Source organism: Danio rerio, chromosome 4, assembly GCF_049306965.1.
Source record: "Danio rerio strain Tuebingen ecotype United States chromosome 4, GRCz12tu, whole genome shotgun sequence".
Lineage (NCBI taxonomy): Eukaryota > Metazoa > Chordata > Actinopteri > Cypriniformes > Danionidae > Danio > Danio rerio.
Genome location: NC_133179.1, coordinates 32,356,314 through 32,380,355, shown reverse-complemented (window position 1 = coordinate 32,380,355; position 24,042 = coordinate 32,356,314). Strand labels below are relative to the sequence as shown.

Genomic DNA, 24,042 nt, shown 5'->3' with positions numbered 1-24,042 from the left:
CTGCCTGTACGTAGCTGAATGACTCTTTGTAAGCGCTCAGTGAAAGCTGATTGGCTGCCTGTAGGCGCTCGGCGAAAGCTAATTGGCTGCCTGTTTCAATCAGTCTCTTGACAACAGAGGGAAACGTTTGTGGACAGAAGATAATTTGTCTTCTCTTTCAGTCTCTTTAGAGGAATATAACATTGTTTCTGTGCAATCCCTGATTGTATACTAATATTGTATATTAGGGGGCTAGTCAAGCCTAGCCCCCTAAAGTTATCTTTACCTGTTTGGGTTAGTTTTTGGAATAATATGTTTAAGTGACAGAATGGTAGGAGTTTTACATACATTTCTTTTATATTAAAGTTGGTGAAGTTTCTACTCATAACTGCTCTCCACTAAATCACAAACGTGCTCAATCTAATAATATTATTTCCCCAAACGCTCTTTTTGTTTTCAGTATGAAGAAATACAACGTCATTTGCTTTGGGAGTGTACTCTGTTACGGCCAGCTCGCTCCCGACCGTACCATAAAAAGGATCAGACACACAAAAAGATATATAATGAAAAAAACATTTATTAAAGGGAATAATAAAGCATAACAAACTGTCTAGGGATTTGAAATAAATAAGAAAGCAGGTGAAATTCTCTCAACTAATACAAAACAAAACATAAGACGGCAACACAAAAGAGTTGGAGCAAAATGACCTCTCTGTGGAATAACGGTCCACCAGAGGAAGTGCCGTTCTTCACAAAAAATTCAAATATATACTTTCTCCACCCATAAATTAACTAATTAACGGTGACGTCACATGGCGAGGCCACCGAAAGGTAGGAAAGAGAAGACAGGGTCGTAACAACTCCTTAACTATAAATGTAATATTTTATAGCTTTTTCTTTCTACATTTGGCATCCAGAGATTTTGATGTGAACTCTAATAATTATTGCATGGAAGACTCTTGCTTGGCAAATCTGATAAACGTACATAATATGCTGTGATTAAAGTTTTGTTACATAACTTTCTAATTCATGATAGATCTTTTGTGAAAAAAGTGTTATTTCTTTGCATAAAAATCAATTAATGTTGATTTTCTGTCAATCGAACAACATAGTAGTGTTCACACATTTTCAACATATAATCTATAATTGGTTTGTCTATCTAACGGTGAAATGATGTTGATTTACAGTCAATTGGACCAACGTAGAATCTACACATTCAACATAAAATTTAATTGAATTAAAGTTTAAATGAATGCTTAAACAACCTTTTCAAACCAATCCATATTACATAATCACAGTTTCTTTGGAGGATACTATAATTTAATCTGTATATATGACAAATCACACCACAATCTGTCATTCATTCATTCATTTTCTTGTCAACTAAGTCCCTTTATTAATCCGGGGTCGCCTCAGTGGAATGAACCACCAACTTATCCAGCTTGTGTTTTTTTTTTTTTTACGCAGCGGATGCCCTTCCAGCCGCAACCCATCTCTGGGAAACATCCACACACACTCATTCACACACACTCATAAACTAGGGACAATTTAGCCTCATAATTCACCTGTACCGCATGTCTTTGAAAACCGGAGCACCCTGAGGAAACCCACGCGAACGCAGGGAGAACATGCAAACTCCACACAGAAACGCTAGCTGAGCCAAGGCTCAAACCAGCGACCTTCTTGCTGTGAGGCAACAGCACTACCTGTGCCACTGCGTTGCCCCCACAATCTGTCATCATTTTTATAATTATACAAATATAAAGCTGGAAATATTCGTTAAGTGCAAAAATTCATTCAAACCTTCTATGCCCGCAGTACACAAAAACACACAGAGAAAACATTTAAATTATAGGCTAACATAGTCAAAAACAAAACCAAAAAAAAACTGCTGAATAATAAATACATTTGTCTATTTGTGTTCTAATTCAACATGTATTTTTCATTAGAGTAAAAAAATGTTTGTTGATTTTCCGTTTCCCAAATCCGTCGCTCCAACGAACATTCGCAAACTGCGTCGCAAACTTGAGAACTTGCAACTCTGGAGCTGTAGTTCAAAACATAGTTCCTGGCTGTGTTCTATTTCCACTTATCCCCCCTATGCCCTATTCATTTTGAACACTCTTACTTCAAAGTTAAAATTATTAAAAATAAAAAAAGCATCAAAGTCATCTCTTTTATGTGTAATTTGCTTTCAAACTATTTTACAGTTCAGTTTTAGTGATCTTTATGTTTACAGTTGTGCTCCCTTCGCAGTACACTTTGAAAACATTGATGTAATTTTGAACACAGGCTCATGGCGAAAGCTACATGTAACCTATTTAAAAGCGAGTTTATGTTACGTCTCCAAAGCTTGTGAAAACAAAAAGCATATGTTAATTCTTTTAATTTATAGTAGGTTATTTAATAATAATAATAATAATAATAATAATAATAATAATAATAATAATTCATTTTATTTGTAAATGGCGCCTTTCTAGACACCCAAGGTCGCCTTACAATAAGCATCAGCAGACATGCTAAACAAATTAAACATTACTAAAAATAATCATTGACCAAACAAGTTAAAACGCAATAGCGAATATAAAATATTTATAAAGTATCTGTACTGTATATGTCATGGGCCTGCTGGTTAAAATTTCTGCAGTGGTTTACAAGTGTCAAATTGAAAAAGTAGACTTTTAAAAAATAAACAAATAAACAATATCCTACTTAATAATAATAATAATCATCATCATCATAATTATTAATATTATTATTAAAGTATGATTTTTTTCATTTCTAATAAAAAAATATTTAATTTAATTTGATAATAAATAGCCTCATTATTTATTTATTATATGATTTATCTATGATATTAGAATACAACTTAGCTTTTGTTAGGGATTTTATGTTTTAGAATATGATGTTGTTTGGGAAATGCACCCCAGGTCTGAAAATCCTTAGGCTAATGCTTGTAATTTACAGTAGGCCAGAAAAGAAAAGAAATCCTACTGAATAGGCTAATAATAACAACATTAATTATTTATTTATTATTATAAATTATTATAATTTTTGTTTTCGTAAACTTTAGAGATAATGTAAATTTCACTTTTAAATAATAGGTCACCTATAGCTTTTGTCATGACTCATGAGCCATGGCTGTGTTTAAAATGGCATAAATGTTTTCAAAGTGCACTACGAAGGGAACGCAATTGTCAATATGAAGCTATAACCAAACTGTAAAAAGAGTTTGAAAGCAAATCACACCTAAGAGAGATGACTTCAATCTTTTGTTTAATGATTTCAAATTTAAAGGTTGGAACATTAAATGAATAGAGCATGTGGGGATAACTAGGAATAGAAGACAACCATATGCTGCAGGTAAACGGACCAAGTTTGCAATGCAGTTTGTGAATGTTAATTGGAACGATGGATTTGCGACCTTTGTTGGCTAACGATGGTTTTCAAAACCGAACCCCTGCTTTCTTAAATCAAATTATGTAAATAAAAGTAACATATTCTTTTTTTCTATTCGGCCTAAACCCTTTATTAATCTGGGGTTGACACAGCGGAATTAACCGCCAATAAAATATTCAATTTCGAATAATGTGTTTTTGTTAACTGTATGATCAAAAAGAAAAGTAATCGGTAATCGAGCTTGAAAGGTTTAGTTGCCTAATCATTAACCAATTAACAATTAATTCTTTGTCAAGTACAGTAAATAAGTACATAAATTACATATAGCATTATTGTAGCAAAACTGAACACCCACGACAGTGAAAATTCTATTCAATATTTCAGTAAAGTCATGAACAAAATGTTTTGGAAGCTTGGAAGTAAACTTTTACTTTGATTCTTTCTCTCTCACAAACACAACAGTCACACAATTGCACAAATCACAATATTAGAAAATCACAGACTATTTTTTTAATAATATTTTTAAAGAGATTATGAACATTTTAGCTATGCATTTTTTGTATGATTCGCATAGAATCTATGCTACAATATGTGCAATAATCTAGTGTTTGGCCCATACAATGCCACATAATTGTCAACAGTTTGATTAAGGTCATGTAACAGAATCATAACTAAGATGTTGTGCGGAGAGAGTGTGTGTGGACGCTGTTACTGGGAGACTGACTGCAGTGGAGATGGTGGTGTGTTTATCAGTGTCATATAAGAGCATCAGGAGGAAGGGAGAAGGTGATGAGTGTGGTTTTGGATTTAATGCTCAGTCCTGGAGTTTGCTCTGTGATTCCTCCAGTTTCTCATTCTGGCACAATCGCACAGACTCGTCTTTCGGTAGATCCACTCAGCAGGAGTGTTTGTGGATAACAGTGCAGGAACTCTGATCTTCTACAACATCTAAAGAGACACAATGAGCCTGACCGGGTCAAGGTATATTCTGGCAAACTGTTTACCAATCACGTTTTGCAATCGGCAAAACAGAACGTAGCACACACCGTTACCAATTCATGATGGATAACTCGCAAAGCAAAACTTTCCTGCTTGCTTTCTCAACATATCGCTATCAATAGGCATTGAAAGCATGAAACTAAAGATATAAGAGACGGGGCAAGGGTTTACATTTTTCAAAAGAAAAGTAGGTCTATGTTTAAATGAAAAAAAAAAAGATATACGCCTAATATTAATGTAAATTCAATGTTAAAGTACAGCGCATTTGCCTCCATTCTGTATTTTTAAGTCGACACTGAGCGTAGCCTAGTGATGGAGGGTATTTAATCTTAGTAAAAAAAAATGTGAAAATAGCATAATATTCTAATTTTTAGTATGTCAAATAGTTGCTCCTTACGGACCTTCTAACGTTAAGCTACTTGCAAATACTGGTATTGTCGGCAAGTATTGTAGCACTTAAAAAAAAACAGTAGCAATAAAATTTTAATTAAATACAATACTAGTCATGAAGATGAACAATTAACCTAATATACCTTCTTCAGATGAAATTACTCATTATTGTAACCTATAGCTTCGCACTCTGACTATTTTTATTCCAAGTAGTCCTTTATTTTTGTACAAGCGAAAGATGACAATTTGGGAGAGACAGAGTAAGAAGTCTTTTGTCAGAAGATTAAGAAACTGTTCTAACAAAAGAGGATGCAATTTGACAGAGAAGACTGAATGCAAGATTTTTATAATTTCAGTTGAAAGAGTACTTACTATAAATATACTGGTCCAGTTCAGGATATTACCGTTCTGCATTTTTTACAGAATTTTCACATGTAACACAGGCCAAATGTTCCCCGTTACAGAACATTCTTGTACCTTTAAAAGGTGTTTAAAATAAATAGTTACTGAAATATTGACATTTTCTAAGGGCTAAAATGTCCCCCACTTTGCCCTGCAATAGTATTTTTAAAAGCTATTATTAAACAAGAATTATCTAAAAAAAACTTATGATTCACGGCACATTGTAAATTTAATGTATTTTATTTAGTATAAAAAAAATTGCAATGCAATCAAATCCCAGTTTAGTGACTTAATTTGGTCAGTTCTTTGGATACAAGTAACCAGAAAAACACCTGTAATATATGTTGATTTTATTTAATTAATATGAAAATACTACATAGTTAATGGGGGTAACAGGGTGGACATAAGAGCTAAGGCAACTTGTTTGCCACACTTTCATTCGATTATCAATAACAAAATGATGGTTACTGAATTATCAAAAAAAAAAAAAAACTACATTATATTTCAACGTCAGATCTAAGACATCACATCAGTTGTCAAAAAAGCCAAATTAAATACAAAAAACATTTTAAATTTTGTACAGCTAGTACAGTACACATAAACTACTCTAAAATGTTGCAACTGTAAAAATTAAAGGTTCGTGGAGGCACTTTTTGGGATTTTTCACATTGCCACACTGGCGGAACCGTCTAAAGAACTTATAGGTATCATTTCAAAAGGGGCAGTTCTCTGAGGAACTTCAAGGGTTCCTGGAGGAACCCTCTTATTAAGAATGACCAGGAACCACCTTGAGTGCTTTGAAGCACCATTTCATTTTTTTAATGCTTGTTTTTCCCATCCCTCTGTAAGAAATTAGTCTGCCTCGACCCAACTTCTACTTTATTTCACAAGTGTCTCATGCTCCTTTCTTAACAAAGAGAGGAGAGTTCCTCAAGTAAAGTATTTAAGCATTTAATTAATGTCTTAGGAATGATAATTTACTTGTAGCATGGGAGCAGCAGCAAGCCATCAAGAACCATCTGCTGACCAAAAGGAATTCTGTTTAAACTCATTTATCATAACAGTTGAAAGACTACTCAAGATCTGGGAACGGAAGAGTATCACTTTTATTGTTGTCCTCAATTTACATTCAAAGCGAAAGCTTATTAAAATGTTAAGCGGGTATACCAAAAGGACTGGGATTGTTATTCTTAATTTACATTTGAAGTGAAAGCTTATTAACATGTTAAGCAGGAAGAAACAGTAAAAGACTTTTAAACAGAGGATGATCAGCATTCAATTCCAACTCTGCTGAATCCGAAGATTTGTCTCCACTTTGACACTACTTTTCTGGAATAAAACTTTTTTTTTTTTCAAGACGTTCTCATCTACTTTTCTTACACTCTTAATTTATTGTTTATGCAAACATGTTTAATCATAAATTCAATAAACATCTATCTATCTGTCTATCTATCTAGAATAAAAATACATCACATTTTTAACAAATATTCACTTTTATCAGTCAATTTACATCACAATTACATTCACATAATATAATTAATAATGTAAAATACATTTTAATGCAAACAATCAAATTTAAATAATGTCTAGCATAACAGCCACCAACATCTTTAGCTGTCCACTGCTTCACATTGGAGGTGTCCCTATAAAAGTATATTAAAAAGTAGTTAAACTGAAAAGTTATGAAAACAAAGGAAATTCACAATATCCCCAGAGCCATTGTTTTAATTATCAAGACATATTCAAAAAACATATGCAGAACATTTCTGAATAACAAAAGGAAACATGAATAAAGTTAGCAATTGTCTCTATTTAAATAAAATGATTTTTTTTTTCACTGCTTGCGGAGCGCCCATATACTTTAATAAAGGCAAAATCCAAAGAATGTAAACCTGTCAAATATCTGATCACAAGCAGAAATAAGACAAAAAAAAAAAATGTATCTGAAACCACTCCCTCCTTAGTGCACCACACATATTTTCCCACTCATTCACACAGATAATGCACTATAATTTTGAGAATACAGCATATGCGATATATTATTATTATATTCAGGTTGAAGTTATTAGCTTTTTACATTAACCATTAGTTTATTAAAAACACATTAAATAAACCCTTACAGAAATTCACGTGATCACATGTGCATGTGAAATTGCACATGTGAAATTTTACATGTGAAACACACAAACCACATGTGAAATGCACATGGGATCACATGGAAAAACGTGTGTATTTGGAACGATTTCGTGTGAATTTTCATGTGAACCACATGTGATCACATGGGAAAACGTGTGTATTTGGAACGGTTTTGTGTGAATTTACATGTGATCACACGGGAAAACGTGTGTATTTGAAACGCTTTGTGTGAATTCACAAGTGATCACATGGGAAAACGTGTGTATTTGGAACGATTTCGTGTGAATTTACATGTGAACCACAAGTGATCACATGGGAAAACGTGTGTATTTGGAACGATTTTGCGTGAATTTACATGTGAACCACATGTAATCACATGGGAAAACGTGTGTATTTGGAACGCTTTTGTGTGGATTCACATGTGATCACATGGGAAAATGTGTGTATTTGGAACGATTTTGTGTAAATTTACATGTGAACCACATGTGATCACATGGGAAACTGTGTGTATTTGGATCGCTTTTGTGTGAATTCACATGTGATCACATGGGAAAACGTGTGTATTTGGAACGATTTTTTGTGGATTCACATGTGATCACATGGGAAAACGTGTGTATTTGGAACGCTTTTGTGTGAATTCACATGTGATCACATGGGAAAACGTGTGTATTTGGAACGCTTTTGTGCGGATTCACATGTGATCACATGTGGTTCACATGTAAATTCACACAAAAGCGTTCCAAATACACACGTTTTCCCATGTAATCACACGTGGTTCACATGTAAATTCACACAAAAGCGTTCCAAACACACACGTTTTCCCATGTGATCACATGTGAATCCACACAAAAGCGTTCCAAATACACACGTTTTCCCATGTGATCACATGTGAATCCACTCAAAAGCGTTCCACATACACACGTTTTCCCATGTGATCACATGTGAATTCACACAAAAGCGTTCCAAAAACACACGTTTTCCCATGTGATCACATGTGAATCCACTCAAAAGCGTTCCAAATACATACGGTTTCCCATGTGATCACATGTAAATCCACACAAAAGCGTTCCAAATACACACGTTTTCCCATGTGATCACATGTGAATCCACACAAAAGCGTTCCAAAAACACACGTTTTCCCATGTGATCACAAACACTTTTGTGTGAATTCACATGTGAACCACATGTGATCACATGGGAAATTGTGTGTATTTGGAACGCTTTTGTGTGGGTACACATGTGATCACATGGGAAACCATGAATAAATGCTAAGCTAGATGTATGAAAAGTGCTGGCTCCATGGTATTACTGAGAAAGAAAACACATTAAATTAAACTAAAAAGGAACCACTAAACACAAAGAACAAACAAATACAACTAAATGAAATGGATAATTTATTTCCAAACATGTAATACTAAATGTTAAAACCCAACGCATCACAAACTTGACTACTGTATAGTAAAAATAAAAACAATCTGTGTTTTGTGTCCCTCTACAAACAGCTTTTCTGTGTGCTTATGTCTCTATAAAGAAATGTTACATATTCTCTCTGTGTGTGTGTGTGTGTGTGTGTGTGTGTGTGTGTGTGTGTTTGTGTATGTGTGTGTGTGTGTGTGTGCATGCATTTTAGTTGTCAGCCTCTCTTCCAGAAGACTCCCTGTTTTGGGGTAAAAAAAGAAAAGAAAATTAGAGTTTAAGACAAATAAGAATTATGAAATTTGACAATGCATTTATTCTCTGTGACACTGTAACCTAATTGTACCAGCCTTCCTGCCTTATTCATTACCACTGATTCTTTTTCCTTAAAATACATCTTATTATGCTGTTAAATGTTACAATGTGGTGTGTTCTCATTATATTATTTCAATGTATTGTCACAAACATATTACTTTGTAATGCAATTAGTTTGACCATTTTCTGCCACATAGTATTAATTTAACAATAGGCAAGCAAAACAGAAGTATTGCTTTTACTTTACAAAACAAGGTAAAGACATTTCCAAACTATCCTTGTGCAATTAGATGTAATATTACACTAATGTTTTTGCTTACAAAAGAAAATTGACAAGTCTGTATGCTCTACATCTACAAATATAATCTCAAGTATTATTGCATGAAGAAAGAGAAATACTCAGAAAGATTATATCCAGAACAGCGGTTACTCCATGATGTTCAAAAACACAATTAAAACTTCTAAATTCTTATCTGAGTGAAACAATATTGAGTGCAGCCTTTTTGTTTATTGCACATTGTGTTTTAGCTGCATTTGAGTTTTTCCTTGTAGGTTGCTTTTAGCATATTAGAGACATTGATTTAAAGTGACATTTATTTTACATTCATCATGTAGTTGTCAGGATCCAGCCCTTACAGCCCTGTCACTCCTGTCTGTGTTTAATGTCTCTATGTTTGTTTTGTGTATTAGCACATGGTTGTCTCTTTTGTTGTGTTGGCCATGTGCTCCTCTTGTCCTGCCTCCTTGTTTTCCTATGCCTTGCCCCCTTGTTTAGTCCTTGTTTGTCTAATTATGTTCACCTGTTCCTTGTGCTATCTACTCCCTTTATATTGAGTTCATTTTCCACTTGTCTTTGCTGGTTCGTCATACTATCTTTAGTGTGCTTGTCTAGCTTATCTTGTTTAGTGCATGATAGAGGTTTTTTCCATATAGTCTAGTTTTGTTTCCTTTGTCTAGTCTAGTACAAGTCTTTTTGATATTTATCTTGAATTAATTTATCCTTTTGATTCGGTTTATTTATTTTTCTTTCAGTAAGGTTGCTGTAATTTTCAACTTTATTTCTGTTTGCAGCTCAAGACTAATTTCAAGTTTTCATTTTGCTATTTTTGTGATCCTTAGCCTCAGTCTAGCCCTAGTATTTAGTTAATTCTTTATTTTTTGAATTCCTGTTCCTGTGTTTTGCTTTCTATTTTATTTCTAGTTATAGCTTATTTCTTTAAGCGTTTTGTTTAAGTTTTAGTAGTTTCATTTAGTTCCTTATTTGCTTCATTTAGTTTTTTTTTTTGAGCTCTTATTTCCCCTCTTAATTATTTCTCATATTTACTTAGTTCTAGTTTGTTTTTTTTGCTAGCTCTTCTTTTTAATTTTCTTGTTTCCCCAGCCGTCTAGTCCTGTTGTGCTGCTTGTCTCACTTCCCTCCTGAGTCATCGCTGGTTGTGGATCCCCTTCCCTTGATGATCCATCTGTTTGCCACCCCTGTCCCTAACCAGAAGTTTGGCTATTTACCTTTTGACTGCTTGGCCTGAAATTTGGAATTCCCCTTTCCTGACCAGCCCGTGTTACCCTCTTAAAACACACCCCTCTGTATCATCCTGAAGTCCTGAGTCTCCTCCCCTCACCAGCCTGTTCTCCTGAAATCGTCCTGCACTATTGACTGTCCTCCTGCATAGCCTTGTTTACCTCCTGAAAATAAACCTTGTGTTCTCTTGTCAATTCTGCATTTGGGTCCTCCTTGCCATCCGTGACAGTAGTAGTATATGGATGACCTTGAATGCCACTTAAAATAAAATGATGAATTAAAATATCAATAAATGAAGCATTAAAATGTATCCAAATAAATTACATTTTAAATGAAAAAATAATAGACAAATTTAATTGTGTCAAATTAATTCATGTTTTAAATTTAATTTAATAAAGCATTCATTTATTAATTTTCTTTTTGGATTAGTCCCTTTATTAATCTGGGGTCACCACAGTGGAATGAACCGCCAACCCATCCAGCACATGTTTTTACGCAGCGGATGCCCTTCCAGCTGCAACCCAAAACCGGGAAACACCCACACACTCTCGATCACACACCCACACTGTGGACAATTTAAGCCAGGGGTGGACTGGCCATCTGGCAATTCTGGCAAATGCCAGAAGGGCCGGACCATTTTTTAAATGTGGGCCGGTTAGCTATTTTTTTATTTTTTTTATTTTTTCATATGTATTGTTTTTTAAATGTAGGCAGCTTTTATCTCGTGCGAGATGTGAATATTATGATGATGATGGTGATAATAGTAAGAATAACAGTAAATGTTAAGCATTGGCCCAATCAGCAACAACGGGTTGGTTTCGAGATGGGCCGACCCAATCTGAGGTTACGCAGACATAATCAAAATTTGGCAAGAATGTCAAACAAACAGTAAGTGCAACACAAGCTAATTGTCAGAGAAGGACCATAAAAAGGGAAAGGCAGTCAAGTCAGACATTGCCAATTACATAAAATTAACAGAACTAGTCTCGAAAGGGGGCAGTGCAGTGGCGCAGTAGGTAGTGCTGTCGCCTCACAGCAAGAAAGTCGCTGGTTTGAGCCTCATCTGGTTCAGTTGGTGTTTCTGTGTGGAGTTTGCATGTTCGCGTGGGTTTGCTTCTGGTTTCCTTCACAAGTCCAAACACATGCTATAGGTGAATTGGGTAGGCGAATTGGGAAACCCAGTAATAGGTTGCAGCTTTGAGGGCATCCACTGTATAAAACATATGCAGGATATGTTGCTGATTCCCAGATTAATAAAGGGACTAAGCCGAAAAGAAAATGAATGACATGATTGCATATATAAATGGGTTGCTTTTGTTTCAGTCACATACATTAAATGTTTAAATATCTCTTAAATAAGGTACTGCTTATATAATTTTACCATCTGTACACAAATATAAGTAATGAATGTGCGTGTCCTTGGATGGGGCTGTGTCGGTGTGGTAATGTGGGCTGGTGTGGCTACAGTGCCAGGGCTGATTTGTAGTCCCAGTCCGCCCCTGATTTAAGCCTACCCAATTCACCTGTATCGCATGTCTTTGGACTTGTGGGGGAAACCGGAGCACCCAGAGGAAACCCATGCACACGTGGGACAAACATGCAAACTCCACACAGAAATGGCAACTGACGAGCCTGAACCAGTGACCTTCTTGCTGTGAGGGGACAGCACTACCTACTGCATTTAAAAAAGTTTAAATATTTATAAATACTTTTCACATTTTAAATTGAATAAATATTTGTTTCATTGATGTTTTAAACTAGTGAATAATTAAATGTATAAATAAATATTTTTAAATGCAAATTCTAAATAGCTTTTTAAAACTGCAATTGACAGGCTTTTTCTGAACTCCATTTGCCAACTGCTACTCTTTGTCATTTAATTAGATGATTGCTTTTTTTTCTACTTGTCAGTAAAGTTAACAACCCACGGCCCACTGGTCAGTACATGCGTTGGAGCAATAAATAAATAAATATATATACTGTGTATATATATATACACACACACACACACACACACACACACATTTATACATATATACATACATACAAAACAAAAGTGTGCACGTAACTCCTTTGTTCTGTAATCTATAAAACACTCTAATAACCTAAAGCTTTCTTGATGTTCAGTAACAGTGCTTGTTACGTTTAACTGTGAGAGGGGATTTAAGGAGAAAGTTGACTGGCTGCACCACATTTGTACTGACCAATGACATTGTTTAACTCGATGGACAAATGGATAAAGAAAACCATCAGAAAAAGAAAATTAATTTCCAATTACAGGCAATTACATGGGGGAAAGCAATTTCCAAATGCTTAAAGCAATAGTTAAAAATGTAAAAAAAAATTAAATTTAAGTACCTTTGGCTTGATCAATCAATGTTTTAAAACAACGATGAAAACACACACATATATATATATATATATATATATATATATATATATATATATATATATATATATATATATATATATATATATATTTTTTTTTTTTTTTAATATACATTTTTATTACATTTCTTGTATGAATTAACATTGATTAATTTATTTTTTAAGTGTCACACCTGTTATACATAGATTTATATTTATATATATATATATATATATATATATATATATATATATATATATATATATAAATATATATAGATTTGATGAAAGTTAGACCAGATCTGTTTGTGGGTTACAATACAATATTTTTACAAATAATGGCAAAAGGATTGTTTGGTAATGTAAACTGACATTTACTTTGGACACCGTAGAGTACAAGATGCAAGTAACAGGTCTGCACAAAACAACAACGTAGGACAATGTTTACCTTTCTGCATGTCTTCTAAGGTCTTTAAGTTTTTGTGCCATGCAGACCTTGATCTCTTTGATTCCAATGCCTTTGTAAACTTTCTGGACATGGTCTGTAACATATACAACAAATGATTTCAAAATGTATAAACAATAGGGAATTTGGACGCATATACAGAATAAAGACAATCAGGTGCCTGAAAGCTAATGTCATTGGCAGGTAATCCGGAGTTGTGGTTATAAACAGATGGATGGTCAAAAGGCAGGCAGTAGACAGGAATAATCAATAAAACATCAGGATCAAATAGGGCAAGACAAGACAGACGGAAAAAACGTCGTAATGTTTACAGTACAGTTTAACAAGACTCAGTACTGAAGTGTGTGTGTGCGTGTGCTGTTTATAAAGCCCAGTTAATGAGCAGCTCCCAGCCATGTGTGTGTGTGTGTGTTTGTGTGTGTCTGTGTGTAATCAACCAAATGAGGAACAGGTGTGTGTAAGCGGTGCATGACTGGATATGTAGATTTTTAAAGTGGCAGATTTGTAGTTCTTCAGCAATCTCCACAGGCTGGATAGCTGGTAAATAGAGCCCCCATCTAAGACCGGCTTCCAGATACTCCCAATTCAGGGCAGGAGGGGGTGGAGCAGAGACAGAACAGGGGGAGGGACATAGGGCCAGGACCATGCAGCAGGGGTGTATCTGGAGAGTAGAACTGCAGAGGACCTGGAGCGTGTAGCTGCGGAGGACCTGGGGCCTCATGTACGAAGACTTGCGTGGAAATCATATTAAAGCATTGCGTACGCACAAAGCTGTAAATGTACGTACACAGTAAAAAATTCAGATGTATGAAATAGAGGTCTGCATTCTCGCGGCTGTCCCGCGGGCGCCCCAGGACCCGACCAGATTTCTGCGGCGCGGGAATAAATTTCAGAATAAATCGCGGGAGCGGTCGGTAAAGGGTTTAATTTGGGACGGGAGCGGGCTGTCTAGCAATATCGCGGATATTGCTATGCGAATGAGAGAGAGAGAGTGAGTGAGCTTTGCCTGTGTGTGTGCTTGGTGCTTGTGTGTGTGTATGTTAGTGCGCGCGCGCGAATGAGAGAGAGAGAGCTTTCCCAGATAGCAAAATACACTCGGGCCAGTTCCGGCTAGATTCTCGCGCTGCGGCCCGGAGCTGGCGCGACTCAGTATTTATATACCTTTATATAAAACCTTTTAGTATTACATTGGTACTTGATACATGGTATTACAAGCCTTTGAGTTGATATAACAGCAAATGCCTGTGTGTCTGCTTGGGGCTTGTACGCGCGCGTGTATGAGAGAGTGAGATTTGTCTGTCTGTCTGTCTGTCTGTCTGTCTGTCTGTGTGTGTGTGTGCTTGGTGCTGTGTGTGTGTGTGTGTGTTTATACAGACAGCTTGGCTGTCTGGACTGTATAGCTGGGGGATTTTCGGTTTTGTTCTCCCCCGCTCTTTAGCGGGATCGGGCGTGGCGGCCAGAAAATGGGGCGGGCCGGGCAGCGGGACAATAAATTCTTAATATAAGCGGGAGCGGTCGGGTTCGGGCTAAAACCTGGCGGGTGCGGGCGGGATTCAAAATTTATTCCCGCGCAGATCTCTAGTATGAAACACTGCGTATGCCGAATCACACGCATATTCTCTTTGTACATCTAAATGACGTGAAACTGAGCGCAACATGCACGAGCGCAAAATCCTACATGCCTCCTACCCATATGAATATGCTAGTGACTACTTTGGCAAAACCAAACAAAGAAGCAATTGCAAAAGCAAGCAAAAAGAGAAACTTTAAACAGAATGTGAACTGGAGAAAAGCGGTGTTATTTGCAAGTTGGTCCTCCGGAATTAATAACAAAAAATAAATAAAAATAGAATAGGAGAGTTTAGCTGACACGGTAGCGCAGAGTCTCGTTGGAAAGATCTAAGAGTGATAGTTGAGCAGACTTCAGCAGTGCAAGTGGCGTATCTCGTAAACCGCATGGCAACATGTTTTGACACTATCATTCCCGATACCGGTTAAAATCCAGCGTCTAATGAACTTATTTTTCTTTTTTCCCCATTACAAACCAGATTTTGCCTACTCTTCATCATAAGGAGGACAAGTAGGAATCATTAATAAGTGTGTGTATTATGTTAAGCTCATTTGAGCATCACATATTATTTGCACATTTATTGAATGGAAATGTTTTTGATTCACATATGCATATTCGTCTTCAGATGGCGCCTTTATAGCAATGTGCGTGCAGTCGATCACTCCGATTACATTGGGAAAACCGGTGATCGCTGAAATTGCGCTTAAATGTTTGGCTGGTCAACTGTATGGTATGGAAAACTTATAGCAGTGTTGATACATGAGGCCCCTGGAGTGTGGAGCTGCGGAGGGCCTGGAGCGTAAAGTTGCAGTGGGCCTGAAGCATGAAGCTGATGTAGGTCTGAGGGCTTAGATTTAGTAGGCACAGATTGATCATACGCCCACAGTGGGTCAGGAGGCTTTGGTTCAGGAAGCACTGGCAGTTCAGCTAACCCCAGTGTGTCAGGAGGCATAGGTTCAGGAGACACTGGCAGTTCATTTAACCCCAGTGAGTCAGGAGGCTCTGGTTTAGGAGTTAGTGCTAGTTAGTATAACCCCAGTGTGTCAGGAGCAAATGTGCCGCAAGCCTGCGTTTGAGTGAAGGTCTCGGCCGTTAGATCGCCCCCTGGGGGCTGGCTGCAGTACAAGTCATAAAGCCCGCCTCCTCCGTGTTAATGAAGGAGACTTGAGCCCAAATATAAAAAAATATTACACTTGCAATAAAATGTCCCGAAAGATGGTTCTGGTCGATTAAGGCACTGGTTATTGTGCTGAAATAGGTGCAGATCTTCATTTGTGTAAACTGTTTGTTTTTAGCAGTAATTTAATGCTGGGTGTGTCTTTGTGATTGACAGTTTCTCAAAGCAGCGCGTCTGAGCTTTGGCAGGAGACTGAAGTGTTATTATTCGATTTCTGTGTTTTTTTACCATGATAAAATGAGTTCAGCAGTAAACTATAGTTTCTGACATACATGATCCTGGTGGAACACTGTTTATTCGCTAAGGTCAGGGCTTTTTTCGGGCTTTATTAGTTTGCTGATACACGCCTAACCACCCAGACAGCAAAACACACTCGGGTCAGTTCCGGCTAGATTCTCGCCTGCCGGAGACTTACCCCTCAGAGCTCAGACTGACTACCTTTGCTGGACCTACTCCGGATGCCTGGACTCACTGTCCGATTCCAGCCCGAGTCAATCGAGCCAGATGCGGCGGCCGAGCGAGCCGGCGCTGCCGCATGAGAGCCGGAATCAGCCCACGACGCTGCGAGTAGGTTATGCGCTGGCGCGATTGAATATATAAAACCCTCATATTTGTTAACGTTTTTACATCCATTTGTGCTGATATGACAGCAAACGCATGCTGAGAAGTTTGGGGGGCGTGGTTGATTTTACATAAAGCGTTTGGTTGGAAGCTCGACTCTGCTCATTTTCGCGGCTCCTCCTCTGGCTCCATCAGACATTCTTTCTGCGCATGTCAAGGCTCCAATTTCAGCAGTCTTTTGCGACAGTTTGTGCCTGTCAAGCAGGCGTTTTGCCCTCAAGGCGTTGAATGGGAAAAGGGGCTGTCGCGTCGTCCATATTTTTTACAGTCATTGATCAGGAGGCTTTGATTCAGAAAGCACTAAAGGGTCACATGGCTCTGGGAAGCCACACGGCTCCGATCTAATTTTAGACCTGCATAAAATATAAGCTTTCCAATGCAAGTAATATTGTCGTGTGCTTACCTATTATAAGCCCAACCTTTTCTTGATTAAGGCAGGGCTGATAGTGGAAAAAATTCCTGAGCCTGAACTTTTTTCCTTGCTGATGTTTTAATTTAAACGCATTTATTTTATGTATTCGTAGTCATACTTCCGTACATAATATAGTCATTTGACAGTACATGTCAGTCAAATTTATTGTGGCATGCTAATGTATGCCAGTAATGTCAGTGACACATGCCAGTGTCAGTGATCTTGTGACATGTGCCAGTAGGTGTCAGTATAAGCACGTTATAAGCACATTAATCTTATAAGTCTCTTTGCTTTAATATTTAAAAATCATTAGGCAAATGACACCTGTTATCTTACATTCAGGCTCGAAATTAACTTTTTTACTTGGTAGCACCGGTGCTCCCAACTTCAAAAATTTAGGAGCACCAGAAAAAATTTAGGAGCACCCACCAAAAATGATTGAGCACCGCTGCAAATTGTATTTTAAGGGACTTATTGTATTTTAAAACAACATCAATTAGGACTAACAAAAACCAGAAACAACTATAACTAATGCTGAGATTACATTGATATTTGTGTGCAATAATTCCAAAATGTGTATGTCTAATAATTCTAGAATATTAATGATGATGAAAATGACAATAATAGTAACAATGAATTACATTTCTCATCATCATGCTGCCTTGAATGTGTTTGAATGTAAGTTACTGCTATAAAAAGTCTGTTACTTTATAAAAAAAATAAATGTATAGTTTGCATCAAACAAAAATGAAGCATTGCAGTAAGAAATATTTATTTTGTACTGCTAAACAGCATATGTATGCATGTCAGTTTAATAAATAATATTTCTGCAGCAAAACAAACAAAAGATTATAATAAAATATTAAATTCAAGGCTGAAAGCTGCAAAACAGTCATCAGTAACTAAATAAAAAAAAATACACCTCAAGAAAGAATAGGCAAAAGAAAGTAAGTAAAGTCTCACTTCTATCACTCTTTAAAAGTTTTGGTTTCAGTTTGTGTCAATTTAAATGTTCTGTCTGAGCTGATTTTCATTTTTCTGTGTTTGTGGAAAAGCAGGCGAGTCAGCCGACCCCATTTATGAGCAGGTTGAGCACCGGCGCAATACCGCTGTTTGTTATGAGACGCAGTTTCAGTGTAAACTTAGTAAAGGCGAGCTTCTTTGGCGATGATACAGTATTAGATTTGACTTTTAGCGGACATTTGCGCTGAACACGCAGTGAATGCAACACATCGAGATTCGGCCACCTTCTCCGAAAAGCACGTACTCGATTGATCTCAGCTGGCGGATCAATATTCACCACGTGTCATGATCGCTCTCATCTGCGCCTCAACTTTAAGTGGGCAAACCTGTGTGCTTTAAGTTTTCACAGCCGTTTGCATTTCCCGTGGACATAAAAGCTCCCTCCCTGTCATCTAACAGTGGAAAGTGAGTGAATGACAGCTAATATGAACCAATATAGCGGCAGGGAAGAGCGATTCAGCACGTTTTAAAAAAAAAATCAAAACAGGTCGCACTAATGCGCCCAAATATAGGCTATTATGAGGTCGCATCGATTAATTTTCGGCCGCATATGCGACCAAAATGGTCGCAATTTCGAGCCCTGTTACATGCATATATGTTTTGAGTTTTCAACATGCATTTTATTATAAATTTTTAAAGTATATTATTTAAGATACCTTAAAATGAAAATAAGTTAAATAATAAAATAAATGAATGAATTAAAAACATAGAGAAGTCCATATTGTAGGGAACAAAGGAACTGCCAGGATGCAATAATATACAGTACAACAGATAAGTGTAACCCCTCCCATACATAAGCATGCCACAATAAATTTGACTGACATGTACTGTCAAATGACTATATTACGTACGGAAGTATGACTACGAATACATAAAATAAATGCGTTTAAATTTAAAACATCGTGGAGTAGCTCAGCAAATAAACTAACTTGCGACGCGATAAATTAGGTTAAAAGTCGCGTAATGATTAAATATGGTTTTGCTCGAGTTAATTAATGTCATAAGCTTCGCCGGGTGTCGATGTCACTGCAGTGACATGCAGCGCGACACTCTGAGTGACACAGGTCATTACACATGCCACTAGCGAGTGACACATGACAGTGGAAAACCGGACGTGCCACCGGAAGTGTCACTACACTCAGTGGCATGTGCCAGTGTCATCTGTACGTCAGATGTCGTGTCACTCCATGTTAAAACTGCTACTGTGAATCCGCGTTCAAGCGCACACAATAAGCTAAAACTCGCCCCAAGCACCGGCAAAAACAAATAACAATGAATGTGTCGAGGAAAGAGTAAGGACATATCTTAATTATTTATTAATAAACTTATTCTGAGTCAGTGTCGCAGATCCTGACTGGCAATCTCCTCTTGGACTCGCCTTTAGAGTGAAATTCATCTTTACGGATTACAGGAAGGAGTTTTTTTTGTTTTCAATTTGTTTTATTTCGTTAAGTAATAATTTAAAGCTTTCTATAAATATATTTATTATGTCTGTGAGGCATATACATTTTGCTTCATTTTGTTAAGCGCTCCTGTTCAAAAACCAGACGACAGAAAGCGCATAATTTTGGTTTTCTTTATTTTATAAAAACGCTGTAACGTTTTTTGATGTATTACTCGTACTTTGTGAGCAAAAATGAAGGATAACTTTAAATTGCTCCCACTGAAAAAATGCAAGTGATTGCTCTGGCGCCTCGATGTCCTGCAAGCTTTTTATAAGCAAACTATGCGCCTAATAACACACATTCTTTAACGTTTAAGCTACCATTGTTTTATACTTGAACTGTTTTATATCTTTTATTTTAGGCAAGTCGTGATGATCTGAGAAGGCAAACTGATCAAACAGACAATGATGGTCTTCCGCTGGGCGCTGTTCGTTAAAAAAAAACAACAACTTATTTTTAACGAATAAACAATGCTCCAAACGTTTTAAATAAGCTGAATAAAAAACGAAACTAAATATAAACACTTTGCCATTAGGCTACATACAAAACTGAACTATTTTATAGCTGAAACACTAAGTTGTTTAAGGAGAAGGGGGAAATATATTTTTGTCCCGTCTATTGCTTCACCGTTATTTCGAGAATAAACCCAGCGTAAATATGCAGATGTCATTCCCAAAACATATCAGCGTATATGTGCCGAAAACGAAAGTTTCATACAAATTCTGAATGGATTATAGCCTGGAAAGTGCACAGCACGATCCTCTTATTATCACTAAAAAGCGTCACTAATCTTAGTTCATAGAGATCTCACAAAGATCCGTTATAATTTATAAAGCTCTCTAAATTACACAATTAATCTTTTATTTACATGGCGTCTACACTCAAAAGATGATTCACGAGCACACAAAATGGCACTTAATAAAAACCAATCCGGCGCTTTCAGCAGTGAGTGAATTCTGACAGATCAATATCCGTGAACCTGATTTTTTTTTCCCCCGCAGCCACAGTACGCCGGAAATCCGGCGTGGTGCCGGAACGCTATCACCCCTGTTAAGGCGGGGCCTTTTATCCCCAACAACCCCTTTTTTTCCTGTGACAGAGCATTTTGACATCTCCTCTGCCGAAAAAACAGAGTCCATCAACGCCCTTGTCAGTTTCTTGTAGCTTTCGAGTTTGTTAGTGTATTCCAGGGCATGGGGGTTGAGCATATCAGTAACTGACTTGTTCTGTAAAGATGAAAAATATATAAATACATTCAAATTCAATCTAATTATCTGTTCACATTGTATTAAAAATGCATTTTTACAGATGAACAAAAGTCCTAAGGATTTCACATAAGAGAAAAAGTATATAAGGAAACAAGATTTGATGTCACTCATAAGAACATGCAGTAACTAAGAAAAACCTGCTAAATTTTATTTTAACTCAAAACAAGATTTACAAATAATAATCTCTTTAAACATTGTACCACAGATTTGTTAAATGTAACCAAAGACCTTTTTTTCCTTTTTCTCCCATCTTTTGATAATTTATAGTAGCTTAACAAATTAACTTTCAGGTTTTTAGAACTTTTTAAATAAAACAATCTGCTTTTAAACTTAAAAAAATAATTGAGATTTGACATTTATTGTGTAAAGTATTAATATTTATTTTATCATTATAATATTTTTGACAAAATCATCCAGACCAAGAATAAGGTTTAAATGTTTTTTCCTGACTATATAAAAAAATACCTTTATCTCTTCTGTAATGACAGTGGGCTCCGGCTGGCTGGGGGCACAGTGAGTTTCCAGCAAAGCATCTTGCACTGTTTTTTTGATTGTATCTGCAAGTCCTACACTCAAAGCAAAGAACATTTAACTTAAGAAATATACCACCACGTGACAATTAAATTATAACTATGGTTATGCAAAACAGTTCCCTTCATTTACATACCCTCTTGAAGTTAAAGGTTTAATCTTCGTAATCTCCGTATCTCCTTTTCTTCTTCTTTTAGTTTCTCCTGAAGCTCATGAACTTCTTCTTTGTAGTCTCTCTATTTGTGAAGTAAAAAGTGTAGATAAGAGTGTACAGTTGAATTGTTGTCTAATATATTTTTTGGTAACTAAGCCTTGAATTAACTAAGTCTTTTAAGTGCTGGTGAACTTGTCCTTTCCCTACTTTTAATCATTGTTTAACCTCTTGAAGAATGGTGAAAAGGGTCTAAAAAAATAAAGATCATGGCTGTTTCTCAATATGCATTCTTCAGGGTTCTTGCGTCCTCGTGTAACGGCATCATCAACTGCCAAAGTTCAGTTCTAAAACTCAAAACAGTTTTAAAAAAATGTTTTGAGTGAAAAGCTGTAATGTATCCATGGCGGGATAAATTTTGGCGTGGAGCCCCGCCATGGAAGAATGAATGTAGTGGAACCTATGTATTTGTAAGATCTTTGTGCACAGCATATACAGAAAAAAAGAAAATCAATAAATCGTATGAATGATGTTATGTTTAAATAGTTTGCAGTTAAACACGCATGAAGGTCATGTGACTATCAGGAAGAACGCAGCATCTCATTTCTCAGAGGACGCATTGTCTGTTCTCGTGGTCTCCAGAGTTTGTTTTTCTGAGGTAAGAACAGCCTTCACAAGAACGCAAGTCAGTTGCATTCTTGGAATTGAGAAACAGCCCATGTTAGGCAGGGGTGCCCAATCCTGTCCCTGTCCCTTACCTTTCTGAGTTCCTGTCTTTAAATACCAAGTGCTTATTCAGACCCTACTTAGTTGTTTTTGATCAGGGCTCGAGCTAAACTAACCGACTAAAGCTGTGGTTACACTGTACTTTTCTCCCCATAGACTTCTATTCATACGCAAGCGAGTGCATCAGACCAGAAATGCAAGCTTGTGCAACAAGTTTCGCAGTTCGCTGTATTGCAAAGTACAAGATTGGTGAACTCTGACCTGCGAAATAGCATCACTTGACTGCGTGAAACCAATCAAAGATTAATACATGATCTCTCTGGACAGAAATTTAAAACATGGAGCAATCACTCGCTTTTTTAAAGTCTAATTATCTTGTTTAATCCTGCCCCTTTTCACAGCGCTGTACAACAGAATTTCACAAGCTATAACTCTAGTGTGACCGCAGCTGTAATAGGATCTGTGTTTGATCAAGGTTGCAAGCTTTATGCTATATGCCCTATGTACGAAACATTGGTTATCTTTGTATAACAATGTCAAGTTTATTGTCCCGGTTAAATAAACAAGCAAATAAAATAATAATAAAGCTGAACTCAGGAAGGTAGATCTATAGGAAAAGTATTGGGCACCCCTAATGTTAGGCATCTAATTAAGTGTAAACAAAGAAGATATATACAAATTTACCTTGGATCGTTTTGGGGTCAAGTATAAATCATCCTGCAAAACAAGTAAATGGAGTGGTTAACAGAAAGATGAGGATGATGAAAATAACGAGTAGGCCCATACCAAATCTGAGTCAGTAACAAATCTAAAGAAATGCCTTGCTATTTTTGCAGATTGTTGAGCCCATTATGCAATTTTTATTTACCATTGCTAAGATGGGGTTAGGATCTAGACCACAAAAGTTATTCTCAAGAACAAATCCAGTCTGCAAATTTCATTTTTACTGTGTGCGGACCGCTTATGTGACCACTTACTCTTTACTTATTTCATCAGTTTCAACTATATTACTTCAGTGTGTATTACTAGCTTAACTACATTTCTCAGTAGTGTGATGGTAGGGTCACTGTCACAAGTACTGCAGTACTGTCCACACAAGCTACGTTTACCAATACTAAACCGCCACTTCTCACTGAGCTCTGTGGCTAGTATCATGGTCAACTAAGTACTTGTGTATGATGACAATTTCTTAGTGTTCATGTTTTATTGTTCATGTTCACATGACAAACTTGAAAGAAAAGATGGCGAACCGGAGTTGTTGTGACTGCGGTTAAATTGGGAAGTACTTGTCTTTACGTTAATACTGATACTTTACTTTTTACTCTAACAAAAAATATTTCAAACTTAGATTTGAGTTTCTTTAAATAAACTTACTTTAAACATGCCTAAGTTTACCAACATGAAAAAAATAATATAGTAATTTGCAGTATATACTACTGTTTTTAAACCATACTATAGTGAATTTGTTAGACAAGATTTGTTGGAGTAACTTTATAATAGCTTTGGCAATATAATAACTATAGTAATAAAAACAAATTACCCTATACTGTACATTTAGTTAAAAACTTACACTTTTCGAAGAGTGAATAAAAGACTTCTAGTGTTTAAAGTCCACTATGAAAATGACTAAAGCATTTACCGTAAAGCCGGTGGGACGGACTTTTCAGGTAACAGTGTTTGCCACTAAATCTAAACATTTTAAGCACAAGTTGTTCTAACATTATTTAATC

The 24,042-nt window shown here is 36.4% G+C and overlaps 1 protein-coding gene and 1 long non-coding RNA gene across 2 annotated transcripts in view; both read right to left on the bottom strand.

The window, feature by feature from the left end:
• Positions 1–24,042, bottom strand: part of LOC137490091 (uncharacterized) — a 392,659-nt gene that overhangs the window by 104,437 nt on the left and 264,180 nt on the right. The gene's annotated exons all lie outside the window — the stretch shown is intronic.
• On the bottom strand, positions 8,684–17,196 carry LOC141381759 (uncharacterized). The gene is made up of 3 exons (XR_012402412.1): positions 17,160–17,196; positions 13,371–13,464; positions 8,684–8,962 (listed from the first exon to the last, which is right to left on the bottom strand). It is a non-coding gene; the product is annotated as an uncharacterized lncRNA (long non-coding RNA).